Raw genomic sequence first — 15354 nt, forward strand, 5'->3', positions numbered from 1 at the left:
ACTTTACAATGGTGTGAAAGTGATGCACATAATAAATTTCATGAGATAGACAACACTTTATTATAAACTAGACTTTGAGTTAGATGGTTTTGCCTAATTGTAGGCTAATGTAAGTGTTTTGTAGGCCAGGTTTTGATGTTCAGTAGGTTAGGTCTAGTAAAGATATTTCGACTTAATGATATTTTCAACATACAATGTGTTTATTGGGACAGAACCCCATCATATGCCAAAGAGCATCTGTACTGAAAGAAAAATATCAACCTAGAATTCTATATTTAGTGAAAATATCTTTCACAGATGAAAAGTTTTTTTTTTTTTAAAAAAACACCTTAAAATTTGCCATATTTGACTCAGTTCTTTTTTTTTATTAATATATTTTTATTGATTTCAGAGAGGAAGAGAGAGATAGAAACATCAATGATAAGAGAGAATCATTGATTGGCTGCCTCCTGCACACCCCCTCCTGGGGATCAAGCCTGCAACCCCAGGCATGTGCCCTTGACCAGAATCGAACCTGGGACCCTTTGGTCCGCAGGCCAATGCTCTATCCACTGAGTCAAACCAGTGAGGGCGAAAAGTTATTTTTGGTGTTAATCCTCACTCAAGGTTATTTTTCCATTGATTTTTAGGGAGAGTGGAAGACAGAGGGAAATGCAGAGAGAAACATTGATGTGAGAGAAACACAGTAATTGGTTGCCTCCTGTACCCACACTGACCAGGGCCTGGGCCAGGGAGGAGCTTGCAACCAAGATATATACCCTTGACCAGAATCGAACTTGGGACACTTTGGTCCACTCTATCTGCATGCTAAGGCTGAAAGAAAAAAAAATAAAAATTATATATATATACATATATATATATACACACTTTAAATTACATTTATTATATAACATATGCATTTAAATTACATTAAATAGCTGTTATTTAATGCATGTGTCTTTATTATTTTTTAATCTTTAATTTATTTATTGGTTAAGGTACTAAATGCATGCTAAGTGCATTTATCACTTGTAGACTTGCACTACAGGAAATATTAAGGTAAATTCTTAGAAGGAATATGAGACTAGAAAGAAATTTGGAACACCAATCAGAAAGGATATATGCACCCCTATGTTCATAGCAGCACAATTCACCATAGCTAAGATCTGGAAACAGCCTAAATGCCCATCAGCAGATGAATGGATTAGAAAACTGTGGTACATCTACACGATGGAATACTATGCTGCTGTGAAAAGGAAGGAACTCTTACTATTTGCAACGGCATGGATGGAACTGGAGAGCATTATGCTAAGTGAAATAAGCCAGTCAATGAAGGAAAAATACCACATGATCTCACTCATTCATGGATAATAGAGACCATTATAAACTTTTGAACAATAATAGATACAGAGGCAGAGCTGCCTCAAACAGATTGTCAAACTGCAGCGGGAAGGCCGGGGAGGGTTGGGGGGCAGGAGGGAGGGGGGTAAGAGATCAACCAAAGGACTTGTATGTATGCATATAAGCATAACCAATGGACATAAGACACTGGGGGATAGGGGAGGCTAGGGGACTGTCAAGGGCGGGGGGGGGGGGGGGGAAGGACACATATGTAATACCCTTTGTAATACTTTAAGCAATAAAAAAAAAGAAATTTGGATCTACATAAAGGAATATAGAGTGCTAGAAATGGTAAAAATGTGGACAAATATGAATGTTTTCTTATTTTTAATCTCTTTAAAGGATAATTTACTATCTAAAGCAAAAATAGTAAGAATGCATTATGGGAATTATAACATGTAGAAGTAAAATGCATTTCAGCAATAGCACAAAGAATGGGAGTGAGGAAATGGAAATATATTATTGAAAGATTATTACACGTAAGGTAAAGTGCAACAATATTATTTAAAGTTAAATTTTGATAAGTATAACCCTTAGAGCAACCACTAAAAAAGCAAAAGGTAGACCCTAGCCGGTTTGGCTCAGTGGATAGAGTGTCAGCCTTCAGACCAAAGGGTCCAGTGTTCAGTGTTTCTCTCTGTCTTTCCTTTCTCTCTTCCACTCTCCCTAAAAATCAATGGAAAAAATATCCTTGGGTGAGGATTAACACATACACACATACACATAAAAAGATAGAACTAATGAACTGATAGTAGAGATAAAAAAAAGTCACGAAAAAATTAACAAGGAACAGATGGTACAAATAGAAAACACATAGTAAGATGATAGATTTAAACTCAACCATATCAATAATGAAATTAATGGTTTAAACAGTCCAATAAATTAGAGAGATGGTCAGATTGGATTTAAAAAGCAACTCAACTATATTACCACTATAAAAAACATTTAAAATATAAAGACACAAATGGGTTAAAACAATGGGGAAAGATACATCATGCTGGTACTAATCAAAGGAAAACTGGAGCTATATTTATATCATATTTTTAAAATTATAAATTTATTAGGTTATCTGGAAACCAGATGAGCTGAGCCCCAAAATGGTGCCAGCACCTAAGGATGGGGGGAGTCGGAGATTTTAAAGGATTCTAGAAGGGCTTTTTAGGTGGGGAATTCTCTGGGTGAGTCTGGATCCTGGGCAATCTGGAGAGGAACTTTACTGGTCTCAGCAAATGGAATGTGGTCTAAGCAAAAGGGAATGTCGGTTGCAAAATTACCTAGAAGTCAGTTTCCCAGGGGAATGGGTATTGATTTGATTATTTGATCAGACCTAACATTCCAGTCTTTTTGTTTTATGGAATAGGGATGGAGGTCATTTCTTCTGTTGTTATTTCCTGCTGAGAGGGTACATTGAGATCATAAAGGGATGGGCTTTGATTACAGTTGGCTGGAACAGTATGTAGATTCCTCATGGTTGGAGTGAGGGGTTGCAGCAGCATGATTCCCCTGAGAGACTTGTTGGTGAAGCTCAAAAGCGGTCCTGAAGGAAAGATGAAAAATGACGCAGAATACCTGGGCCAAAAACGAGGGTGAGGAATAGGAATGTTAATGGCCCTATGAAGGGAAGTAGACACCAATTTATATTTTTTAGCCAGTAGTCACATGAATTTTCAAAATATGATAGAGCAGTGGTTAAGCCCCCTATGTCAGTCCCGACACCTGCTGAGATACTGAGGGTTATGAGGAGAGGGATTATCTGGACTGCCCTTTTGTGTTGAATATGATGGGTTACAGGGCAGGTAAAGATTGATTATTGGAGGGCTATGTGTACATTGGGTGAGAGATAGAGTACAGGTTCCCGTCCAGTTGATCATCCCTGTTTTAGAACCCTGTCTTCTGCTAAGAAGGGATGTAGAAAAAAAAATCCCTAGCACTTGCTAAATCATTAATTACAGTCAGTGTTTGATTAGAATGCTGGGTGGGGTTTATATGTGATATCCAAGGCTGAGTAAACCTGTTGAGTGACTTGGGAGGTAAAAGCTGGTCCTGAGGCAGCCAGTGCGTCACATGTCTGGTTTTGCTGCTTTTCTGGGCCTGGAGCTTTCCTGAGGCCTAGATGTTATCTTGAGGGAGGAAAAGGCCGTTTAGCCCACCTGACTACTAGTAATGATATGAAATGGGAGGAAAAGTCACCCTGGGAGCAAAGTCTCACCCTACAATTGATTATCCATTGCTAGGCACCTGGGGCTTCCCACCCTTGTGACCTTCTGTACCTGGCCCATTGTCCTTGCTCTGCTTATGTCTGTCTAACTGCCTACAGCATTGCCTCCCCGCCCCCCCCCCCCCCCCCCCGCACCAGACCCTCCCTCACCCTAAGGTTCTTGGCTCTGAAATTTCTCAGAGAAAAAGGGTGCAGGGTCTCTTTTATAGCTGCTTCCTGCTGAATGGGGGCAATGTGTTGTTTTTTTTAGAGTCAAGAGATCCTTGCTCTCTGTCAGAGGGATGATGAAGCCTGGGCACAAAGGAGGTGGCGATGGTGTCTAGAGGTGGTATTTCCTGAGTACGAGTAGAGCTTATACCCTGGTGGAGATAAATTTCGTTATAAATCTTAGTATTATTGGGGTAAAAACTGGAACAAGAATTATGATAAATGGTCCAATGGAAGAAAAAAAGTTTTAGTTCTCATAATTTCAAGTAAAAGGATAGGAGAAAAAGGAAACATCAGTTTGGAAGGTTGTAGCCAAATATTTAACAACATTAGAAAAATTCAGGATCCAGTTTAATTCACAGGTGAAAAATAAGAATTTGGAGACAATTAATTAAATTAGTGCCTAATATTCACAACTGTGTATTAGAGTCTATTGAAGTACAATTTTCCCCCCTAAAATCACCCTCATTTTTATTAAAGACCAAATTAAGACCAATTTATTTACTATATTAAGTCCAGTTTCAAATTGGCCTGACTGTATAAACACAACAAAAATAGCAATTGTTTGTATGGGCTCTTAAAATCTGCTTTGCTGGAATCTCATCATTGAGCTTTAATTAGCCCCACAGGGCAAAGAATCTGAGCCACCTAGTTGCAATCAGGTTTGCCTTCCCTTCAATACCTGTAGACTTGGGTGAATTCCTCAAGTTCTTCAGGTTCCCCAAATATCTTGAGGTTTCTTTCTTGACATCTCTCAGGAAAGTAACCTTCATTCCTTACATGGAAAGACTGCCAAGAACCACATGACCAAGCAAGGTAACAGCTTTCTCCAAGGAGCTCTAATTGGCTTCAAAGTCAGTTTTCACTCCATAAAGCTTTCTGGTGACATTCAGAGTCCAGGCATGACTCTCTTAGACATGACATGCCAGTCAAAGTCTTGATTAATAAAACTACAATTGAAAATTGGTCTTACTGAATTCATGCAAAGAAACATATTGCCACCTTAGCTGCTTTGGCTTAGTGGATAGAGCGTTGGCCTGCAGACTGAAGGGTCCTGGGTTCAATTCTGGTCAAAGGCATATGCCCAGGTTGTGGATCCATCCCCAGTAGGGCATGCAGTAGGAAGCCAATCAATGATTCTCTCTCATCATTGATGTTTCTATTTCTCTCTCCCTCTACCTTCCTCTCTGAAATCAATAAAAAAAACACCTATATATATATAAAAGAATTGTATTGCCATGATTCAGTAATCATTAAGAATTGCCAAATTCTGGAGGGATAAGGTAGGGAGAAAAATATAATTTACCAAAGTGCTTAAAAACCAAGTCTCCTTATATCTGAAAAGCAAGAGGAAAATCCTGGTCCTTTTAATGAAGTGGGAAAGAACCAAATTCTAATGCTGTATTAGCTTACTTTTGATCTTTAATTTTATTTACTTAATTAAATTAATAATCAGGAAAGTGCATGCTGGGCCTTCATTTTAAGGGGTTTTAAAGTGGGCATTTTCAGGAAGTCTAGTGGGGGATCTCAATAGAATTCATCAGCTTTATGCTGATATACCAAAACGAGGTCTTTTCTCTCTCTTTTTTAAAAAAATATGTTCATTGATTTCAGAGAGGAAGGGAGGAGAGAGAATGAGAAACATCAATGATGAGAGAGAATCATTTATTGACTACCTTCTGCATGCCCAACAACTGGGGATCAAGCCCAGAACTTGGGCATGTGCCCCGACTGGGAATCAAACCATGACTTCCTGGTTCATACATTGATACTCAACCACTGAGCCATGTTGGCCAGGCGAGGTCTATTCTCTTAACTTGTCTTTGGGTGTGGTCAGCAAATGACACTAATTGGATTTCTGCTATCTGTCTCTCTAAGTAGGTTGATATAAGCTATTTACCTTCTGGTTGGGAGGAAAAATGCAAACCATTTACTCTTTAAGTGTTCCTGGTTTAGGGGAGATAGGATTTACTAGATGGCTATGGACTGCTTGGCATCTAGATTTTCTATATGGCTTCAAACTGCTATTTAACTCAGTTTCCCTACTCTACTTGTTCTGACTTACTGGTCTGTATAATTTATATAACTTTCTCTTAACATGTCTCCTTATAAACCTTCTATAACTTTCACAAACCTTTTTACAACTTTAACTCACTTTCTTTTTCCTTCAAAATGCATGTCCATGCCTCATGCCTTCTATTACCAAAACCATACAATTTCTTTCTAATTTAATTAGAATTCTTAACTCTTAGAAACCTTAATTTTCCAATGATAACCAAAGAGTAAACTACCAGAATTTCTTATATTGACATTTATGAATGCTCACTTTTAAGAAACACACCTTCAAAAAAGCACAAAACATGGCATTAACAGTTCCAAACCTAGATATTCTGTAACAGAAGATTTTGAATAAAAAAATAAAAAATATTACCAAGGATAAAGAAGGACATCATATATTAACAGGGTAAATTAATCAAGAAGACATTGCAATATAAATGTTAAAGTACTTAATAACAGAGCTTTAAAACATGTTAAACAACTGAAAGGAGAAAGAAAACAATCTATAAGCATAATTTGAGTATGGTTCAATACTCCTCTCAGTAATTGATAGAACAAGTGAACCAAGAGATCAGTAAGATATAGAAGATTGAAAATACTACCAACCAACTTGACCTGATTGATATCTGTAGCACACAACAGTAGAGTACATATTTGTTTATGCACATGGAACATTCCACCAAGATAGATCATTTTCTAGGTCAGAAAAAAAAGGATCTTATTCTGGGCCTCAATAAATTTTTAAAAAATCATACCACACAAACTATATTCTCTCACCACAACATAATAAAATGAAAATGGCTAACAGAAAGACACTTGGAAAAGTGTAAAATATTTGGAAAACAAATAAAACATTTCTAAATAATCCATGGATCAAGAAGGAAATCATAAGATGAGATAGAGATTTTTAACTTAATGATATGAAGATACATTTCAAAATTTGTGAGATACAGCTAATGCAAAGCTTAGAGGCAAATTTATCATATTAAATTCCTATATTAAAGACAAAGGAAGATTTCAAATCAATTAGCTCAACTTCCATCTAAAGGAAACAGAAAGAGAAAAGCAAATAAAGCAAAGAGTAGTCAGAATGAAGGAATAATGACTTTATTAGCAGATCACTGATATTGAAACAGAAAACTAATAGAAAAAAATCAAAGACACTAATAGGTAGTTGTTTGAAATAAGCAATAAAATTAACAAACCAGACTGACTTTTTAAAAAGTTACAAAAGACACACATTAAAAATAATATCAATTAAAGGATATATGTCACTACAGATAATATTTATGAGCAATAATTTGATAACAGGTAAAATGAACAAATTCCATGAAAAACAAAAACTACCAAAGCTCAACCCAAGAAGAAATAGATAACCTGAATATACCTACATTTATTAAAGAACTGTAGTTAATAACCTACCCCAAAGAGAACTCCAGGTACTGATGGTTTCAATAACAAGTATTTATAAGAAGTTTGAAATACTGTTTTTGACCTTCAAGTCCTTAATTCATCTGAAGTTAATTTGTTTGCATAGTATGAAGTACAGATCTAATTTCATTTTTTTCCATATGGAAAATCCACTTTTTCTAGCTTTGATAATTGAATAGTCCCTCTGCCATGCTCCATCATTCCCATGTGCCCTTTATGCATGGGTCTGCAAATTAACTCTCCCATGAATAAACTGCTCCAGGAGAGGTGTGTCTCCACGGGATTCCTGTAGTGGAGATCAAGAAGGGCGTAATATCTGGTGAAATATAATGTGTTGCTCAGATGGACACCATTGTGTGTGTTTTTAATTTAGTAATTTTTTATTTTTCAGTTACAGTTGATATACAATATTATATTAGTATCGGATGTACAAGCCAGTGATTAGACACTTATATAACTTACAAAATGGTTCCTCCAGTATTTTCAGTACTCACCTGGCACCATACATAATTATTACAATATTATTGACCATATTCCTTGTGCTGTATTTTACATCCCCACGACTCTTCTGTAACTATCAATCTGACTCTTTATTTCAACCATCCAAAACAAGAAAATGCCAAAATGTATGAATACACACATACATACATACTGGGAATGGAATGATGAAGAAAACTTGATGACTGATAGGCGCCTATGAAATACAGAAATTGCTTACAGTTCTGAAAGCTTTTTTTCCTCGCTATATTAAATGAGAGGCCCAGAGATCCATGCAAAGCAGAGTGATCTTGGCTCCCTTATGATGAAACCATGGAGAACAAGATCTTATCCTTCATTTCAAACCTGAGAAAGTGGAGGGAACAAGGCTCAGATTCTTGCTGTAGGTAAAGAAATGCCCACTCAGCCAGGCATGTTCTTTCCTGATTAATGCTCTGTTGAAACTTCCCCAGATCAGTCTATGAGATCAGAAAGATTGTTTCCAGGAACAGCTGAAGGAACTAACTAGAATACATTTCTCTTTTCATTCAGTTAGGATCAGATTAATTATTGAAAATGCCATCCAAATAGCAAGAATGGGAATTAAAATAATCATTGGGTCCCTGAGGAAACATTTGTATTATTGTACTGGACTCAGAATCATGGTTCTGCTATCGGTCTTCTCCCAGGCAGTGCTCCAAGGGAAGTGCTGGGTGTCATTGGTTGTCACAGTGCCAGCATGCTCTGCGCTGTGAGCCTATTGGTTTTGAAGTCAGAGAACTGGAGTTTTAGTTTCCTACACATTGCCTCCATTTTCTCATCTGCAAGGTGGGACAGAAGTGAGGCTGTTGTGGGTCGCAGGCCCCTCCAGAATGGTCTGTGAAGCCTGTGGGAGATGAGATAAAGCTGGGTCAGCAGGGCAGAGCTATCAGAGGTGGTGCTGGGACCGAGAAAGGTTAGGGCATAATTTATGACCGCTACAGCTGCAGCTGAGAATTCCAGCTGGGCAATCAGTGTCTGGGTCTGGAGGAACAGAGATGGCCTTTGAGGATCCTGGCTTTTTCCCGTGGGCGTGAAGCTGCACGAGCCATTCTCCTCTGCACCCCTCTCCACACTACCTGGAAAACATTTTAGGGTAAAAAATGGAGGGAGAGGATATTTGAGACACTGAGCATTTCTATTAAAGAGACTAAACATTGCCCACAAGGATTGTTTAAATTGATGGGACATAGTGTTATTTTTCTTATCAACTAGTAGGTGGGTCTGCCTGACTCATTATAGATTTATTATAGATCACAGAAGCTATGATTTCTGTGTATTTCTGAATGGTAGTGTATGAATCAGATGCAGTTTAGGCTTCGGTGAAAAACAGCCTGCAAATATTAGTGGCTTATCACAACACAAGTTTGATTCTTATTCAAGTTACATTTTATCAGGTTGGCTAAGACTCTGCTCCAACTTGCCTTCACACTGAGACCCAGACTGACAGAGAAACTTCTATCTGGAAACTTGCTGTGCTGTCTCTTAAAGCTTCAGCCCAGAGGTGACACACACACTTCTCATGTTTATTAGTAAAAGCAAGGCACATAGCCATGCCTGAGTTTAAGAGGGTGAACAACAGAATTCTCCTGCGTGGTGGGGCACTGAATATTTGGGAACAAAGGTACCCATTAGAGCACCTTTCTCAACCTGTGGGTCGCGGCCCCTTTGGGGGTCGAATAACCCTTTCACAGGGGTCGCCTAAGACCATCGGAAAACACATACATAATTACATATTGTTTTTGTGATTAATCACTATGCTTTAATTATGTTCAATTTGTCACAATGAAAATACATCCTGCATATCAGATATTTACATTACGATTCATAACAGTAGCAAAACTACAGTTATGAAGTAGCAACGAAAATAATTTTATGGTTGGGGGTCACCACAACATGAGGAACTGTATTAAAGGGTCTCGGCATTAGGAAGGTAGAGTACCACTGCATTAGAGGGATTATGTGACCTGCTATACTTGCAATTTATTTATTCTCTAATATCATTGTCTTGTAGGATTCCTTTGAGCTGCAGCAAATGGTTTATCAGTATATAATGACTGATACAACTCTAAGGAGGCAAACTATTAGAGAGGAGGAAAGGAAAAAACTGTGAATCCCAAAGGTGTACTTTGGGGAGCAAAGATGCCATCTGATTTTTCCAGGCAGAGTGAGCAGTTACCCTTGCAAGGCCCAGGGTGGCAGAAGCATTTTAGACTCATGACATTTAATTTCTGATTCTAAATCTCTGATCTGCCAGGTGCCTTCAGTTGAATCTTACTCACTCCATGTTTCCCCTCTGTCCATTAATTTCTTAGGCCAATTATTAACTCAGTCAGGGTTTAATTCAGAATTCTACCTCAGGATTCCATGCCCTCTTCCTCCAGTACTGCTGTCAGGGCTCAGGCAGTCTGGGATTCCAGGAGTGAGAGACTCATGACAGTTCCAACTGGCCACACACTGGAGAGGGGAGGTCTCTCTCGTTTCTGCCTCAGATGTCAACAGTGCTGAGGACTTCCTGTCCCAGGCCCTGGCAGGTGGCAGCACGCAGGTGAGAGCCATTCTCTCTTTGACACAGAGTTCCAACCCCTTTGGGATCTGTGGCAGGTGCTCAGGCTCCTTCCTCTGTGATGCCCTGGAAAGTGTGCCTGTTCAGGCCCTAAGTTAACCTCTCTTCTCCACGTGGACACATGGGGACATTTGGGCCCTGTTCAGGCCACATTTTCCCTGAGGGAAACTCAGGGGCATCCCTGGAAGCTCCTTCTTGATTTTCCCACTTCTAGTGGTATTCCTGGCTGTGCTCTCAAAACAGCCAGACTCCCCTAGCACCTTCCCCGCACTTTAACAGCTTTATTGAGATATGTTTGACATAAAAATTGTATATACTTAAGGTGTACAATTTGATGTTTTGATACATGTGTGCATTGTGAAAAGATCACCACAATCAAGCAAATTAATATCTCCATCACTCTATGTAGTTGCCTAGCTTGTCAGCCGTCTCAATTTAATGGGGTACTGTGTTTCAGAACCTCGCCTTCCTGCACAGATCACAGAGCAGGAGGAAGGTGGCCTTGAGCGTACATGTCACTATCTACTTTCTGTTTCTCCTTCACAGTTTGGGCAGTGAGAATGGTATAGGGAAGGAAACCAATTCTCCTGGTCGTCCCATATTTCCCCACATTTACAGTAGATTAACATCTTGTGACTTTGTTTCTATGAGTCTAAGTGTAGGTGGTTGCAGGGGTGCCGAGCATAGTGTGATCGCCTAATTTCTAACTGCCAAAATGTGTTACTTTACCTATCAGCCTATCACAACAGCTATGGAGCCTCCTGTTTGCCGGTTTTCCCTAGGGAGTGGTGTTACATATAAAATGAGTACATAGAGGTAATCCCGCCCCCAGAAGCAGCACTGTGTGGGCCATGGTGGGCCCTGGGCAGCGGTGGCCACTGCAGCTGCTTGTCACACTGCAGAACCTGTCCGCGCATGGAACCTAACTGTACTAGGCCACCCGCTCCAGGGCAGGCTGCTCTCCCAGCATGAGCAGGGCACTTCTTCACAGCTTTTGGGTTGTTTTGCCCTGGCCAGGGCATCTTCTGGGCCTCCCTGGCCATGGCAGCCTTGGCTCAACTCTGGTCCCAGTGTGCCTCCAGATGTGGAGTTTCCAGACAGGGCCGCTTGGACGTGTGCTCCATGCTCTGGTGCTAGGCTTGGCCGTAAGCTGTGGCGCCATCTGTACCCTGGTACTTGTTGCTGATCTTCTCCCTCCTCTCTGTGCGTTCAGTGATGCTATAGGGGAGTTCAGGCTGTAGGGGAGCAGGTGACCCTCCCCACTCATACTCCTTTTGGCTTGGGTGCCCATTTCACTGTTCCGTTGAACCAAGTATCTTGCATGACCCAATGGGGTAAAGTCCCTGCCATGTTGCCTCTGAAGGTCAAAGACCACCGCTTCTATATCTTCGTGGACAAAGCTGGACATTTCTCCAACATGAAAACAACACAGTGGATGCCTACTGTAGCATGAGTACATAGAGGTTTATTCCCAGAGGGGAATAAAAACTGAACCTTACGGATGGAGTGACCACTGGCGGCACACAAGGGACCCGAGATTCATGAACAGAAAATAAAAGAACTTAAGTCCAGAGGCCCTAACAGATGTGTCAACACTGCCATCTTGATATATGTGGATTGGAAGTTGCAGTCACTTGAATTGGCCAGTGGAAATCACATCTCTCAGGGCACATCTGATGAACCTATGGGGCAGGATGCAGGAATCTATTGGCAGTTTGTGAGGAGGGACCCAAGGGGAGAAGAATAGGGAGGAAAAGAGAAGACATACAGGTGTTTGTCTGAGGTTACCCCTGGTCTGCCTCTTGGCCATGTGTGAGAACTTGATGGAAAGAAAAACTACAAGCAGAACCTGAGGATACAGGTTTCATGGAGGATTCGGTAAGACTAGGGCACAAATAAATTGTTTTAGTGCAAATACAATCCTGCCAACTGTTTCCTGGGGACTCCCAAAAGCATCTGAATGTGCGCGGGTGAGTGTAGGGATAAAATTCTACACTATCAGGTGGAGCAAAAATCAAGGAATTATGGGTTATTATCAATAGCATGATCTCATCTGAATCTACCAGCTGGTGAGGCCAGGGAACATTTCAGTCAGAGACAAATCCCACAACCAAAAAATAAAAAAGACATCCCTCCCCCAAATCCCAGACATTCGGTCAGTAATTTCAGAGGTGATTTTTTATGAGTTTTATTAGGGGTTTAGTTGGCATGCAAAAACTGCACATATGTGAAGCATACAATTTGATAAGTTTTAACATATAAAACCTGTAAAACCACGATCAAGACAATGCCCCTTTGTAATCTCACTCCTGCCCCTTCCTGTCCTCTCTCCTGATAATCAACTTTTACACTGTACATTATTTTACATTTTCTAGAAATTTATATAAAATAAATGGACTCAAATAGTAAATACTCTTGTTTTTAGAAAATTGTGGTAAAATATAAACACAAAGTATACAATTTTAACCATTTTAAGTGTGCAATTCGTGTCATTATGTATATATTTACACTGTTGTGCAAACATCACCACCATCCATCTTCAGAACTCTTTTCATCTTTCAAAACTGGAACTCTATACTTATTAAACAACTAAAGGCCCAGTGCACGAAATTCGTGCATAGGTGGGGTCCCTTTGCCTGGCCAGCTATCGGGGCTATCAAAGCCATCTTACCCAGTCCCAATTGGGGCAAATCACGGTCGGTGGCCAGGGCGGGACCATGTGAGGGGCCGCGGGAGGGCTCCAGGGCATGTCTGGCCCCATCTTGCCCAGTCCCAATCGGCCAGACCCCAACAGCAAGCTAACCTACTGGTCAGAACATCTTCCCCCTGGTGGTCAGTGCACGTCATAGCACCCAGTCGGTCTACCACTTGGTCCAGTGGTCTGCAAACCACGGCTCACAAGCCACATGCGGCTCTTTGGCCCCTTGAGTGTGGCTCTTCCACAAAATACCACATGCGGGCACGCACGTACAGTACAATTGAAACTCCGTGGCCCATGCGCAGAGGTTGGTTTTTGGAAAGGAGATAGATGAAACAAGTGTACAAGATGAGTGTGGATGGGAGAGTTGGAAGGGATCGACCTCAGCAAACGTACCTCAATCAGATTGAGGATGTTTTTAGCAAAGGCCAGCTTAGGAGTACCCTAATTAAGTTAATAACAATGTACCTACCTATATAGTTTAAGTTTAAAAAATTTGGCTCTCAAAAGAAATTTCAATTGTTGTACTGTTGATATTTGGCTCTGTTGACTAATGAGTTTGCTGACCACTGACTTAGTCAGACACTTACCATATTAGGCTTTTATATATATATCTCCCCATCCTCCAGTTTCCACAGCTCTAGCAGCCACTATTCTATCTTCTGTCTTTTTTATCTTTAATTTCTTTATTGGTTAAGATATTATATATGTGTCCTCATCCCCCTATTAACCCCCCCAAACCCCCCAATCCCCCACTCATGCTCTCATCCCCCTGTTGTCTGTGTCCATTGGTTGGGCTTATATGCATGCATACAAGTCCTTTGGTTGATCTCTCCCCCTTAACCCCACCCTCCCCTACTTTCCCTCTGAGGTTTGACAATCTGATTGTTGCTTCTCTGTCTCTGGATCTGTCCCTGTTCATCAGTCTATGTTGTTCATTAGATTCCACAAATGAATGAGATTATGTGGTATTTATCTTTCTCTGACTGGCTTATTTCACTTAGCATAATGCTCTCCAATTCCATCCATGTTGTTGCAAATGGCAAGAATTCCTTCTTTTTACCGCAGTGTAGTATTTCATTGTGTAGAGGTACCACAGTTTTTTAATCCACTCATCTGCTGATGGGCACTTAGGCTGTTTTCAAATCTTAGCTATGGTGAATTGTGCTGCTATGAGCATAGGGATGCATATATCCTTTCTGATTGGTGTTTCTAGCTTCTTGGGATATATTCCCAGAAGTGGGATCACTGGGTCAAATGGGAGTTCCATTTTTAGTTTTTTGAGGTAACTCCATACTGTTCTCCACAGTGGCTGCACCAGTCTGCATTCCCACCAGCAGTGCAGAAGGGTTCCTTTTTCTCCACATCCTCTCCAACACTTGTTGTTTGTTGATTTGTTGATGATAGCCATTCTGACTGGTGTGAGATGATACTGCATTGTTGTTTTGAGTTGCATCTCTCGTATAATTAGTGACTTTGAGCATGTTTTCATATGTCTTTCGGCCTTTTGTATATCCTGTTTCAAAAAGTGTCTATTTAGGTCTGTTGCTCGTTTTTTGATTGGATTGTTTATCTTCCTTTTGTTAAGTTGTATGAGTTCCCTGTAAATGTTGGAGATTAAACCCTTATCGGTGATAACAGCAAATATGTTCTCCCATACAGTGGGCTTTCTTGTTTTGTTGATGGTTTCCTTTGCTGTGCAGAAGCTTTTTATTTTGATGTAGTCCCATTTGTTTATTTTCTCTTTAGTTTCCATTGCCCTAGGAGCTGTATCAGTGAAGAAATTCCTTTGGCATATGTCTGCGATTTCGCTGCCTGTGGGTTCCTCTAGTAATTTTATGGTTTCCCGTCTTATGTTTAAGTCCTTTATCCATTTTGAGTTTTTATGTATGGTGTAAGTTGGTGGTCTAGTTTCATTTCTTTTTTTGGCATGTATCTGTCCAATTTTCCAACACCATTTATTGAAGAGACTGTCTTGACTCCATAGTATGTTCTTACCTCCTTTGTCGAATATTAATTGGGCATAGTGGTTTGGGTCAATTTCTGGGTTCTCTATTCTATTCCATTGATCTATATGTCTGTTCTTGTGCCAGTACCAAGCTGTTTTAAGAACAGTGGCTTTGCAATACAGCTTGATATCAAGTATTGAAATCTCACCTACTTTGTTCTTTCTCAGGATTGCTGCAGCTATTCGAGGTCTTTTTTTTATTCCAGATGAATTTTTGGAACATTCGTTCTAGATCTGTGAAATATGCCGTTGGTATTTTAATGGGGATTGCA

At 40.2% G+C, this 15354-nt stretch overlaps 1 pseudogene; it reads left to right on the forward strand.

Moving 5' to 3' along the window:
* The first annotated feature begins 11227 nt into the window (after nt 1-11227).
* On the forward strand, nt 11228-11829 carry LOC132237357 (transmembrane protein 223-like; annotated as a pseudogene).
* The last annotated feature ends 3525 nt before the right edge of the window (nt 11830-15354 follow it).

The sequence above is a fragment of the Myotis daubentonii genome, chromosome 1 (assembly GCF_963259705.1).
Source record: "Myotis daubentonii chromosome 1, mMyoDau2.1, whole genome shotgun sequence".
Taxonomy (NCBI): Eukaryota; Metazoa; Chordata; class Mammalia; order Chiroptera; family Vespertilionidae; genus Myotis; species Myotis daubentonii.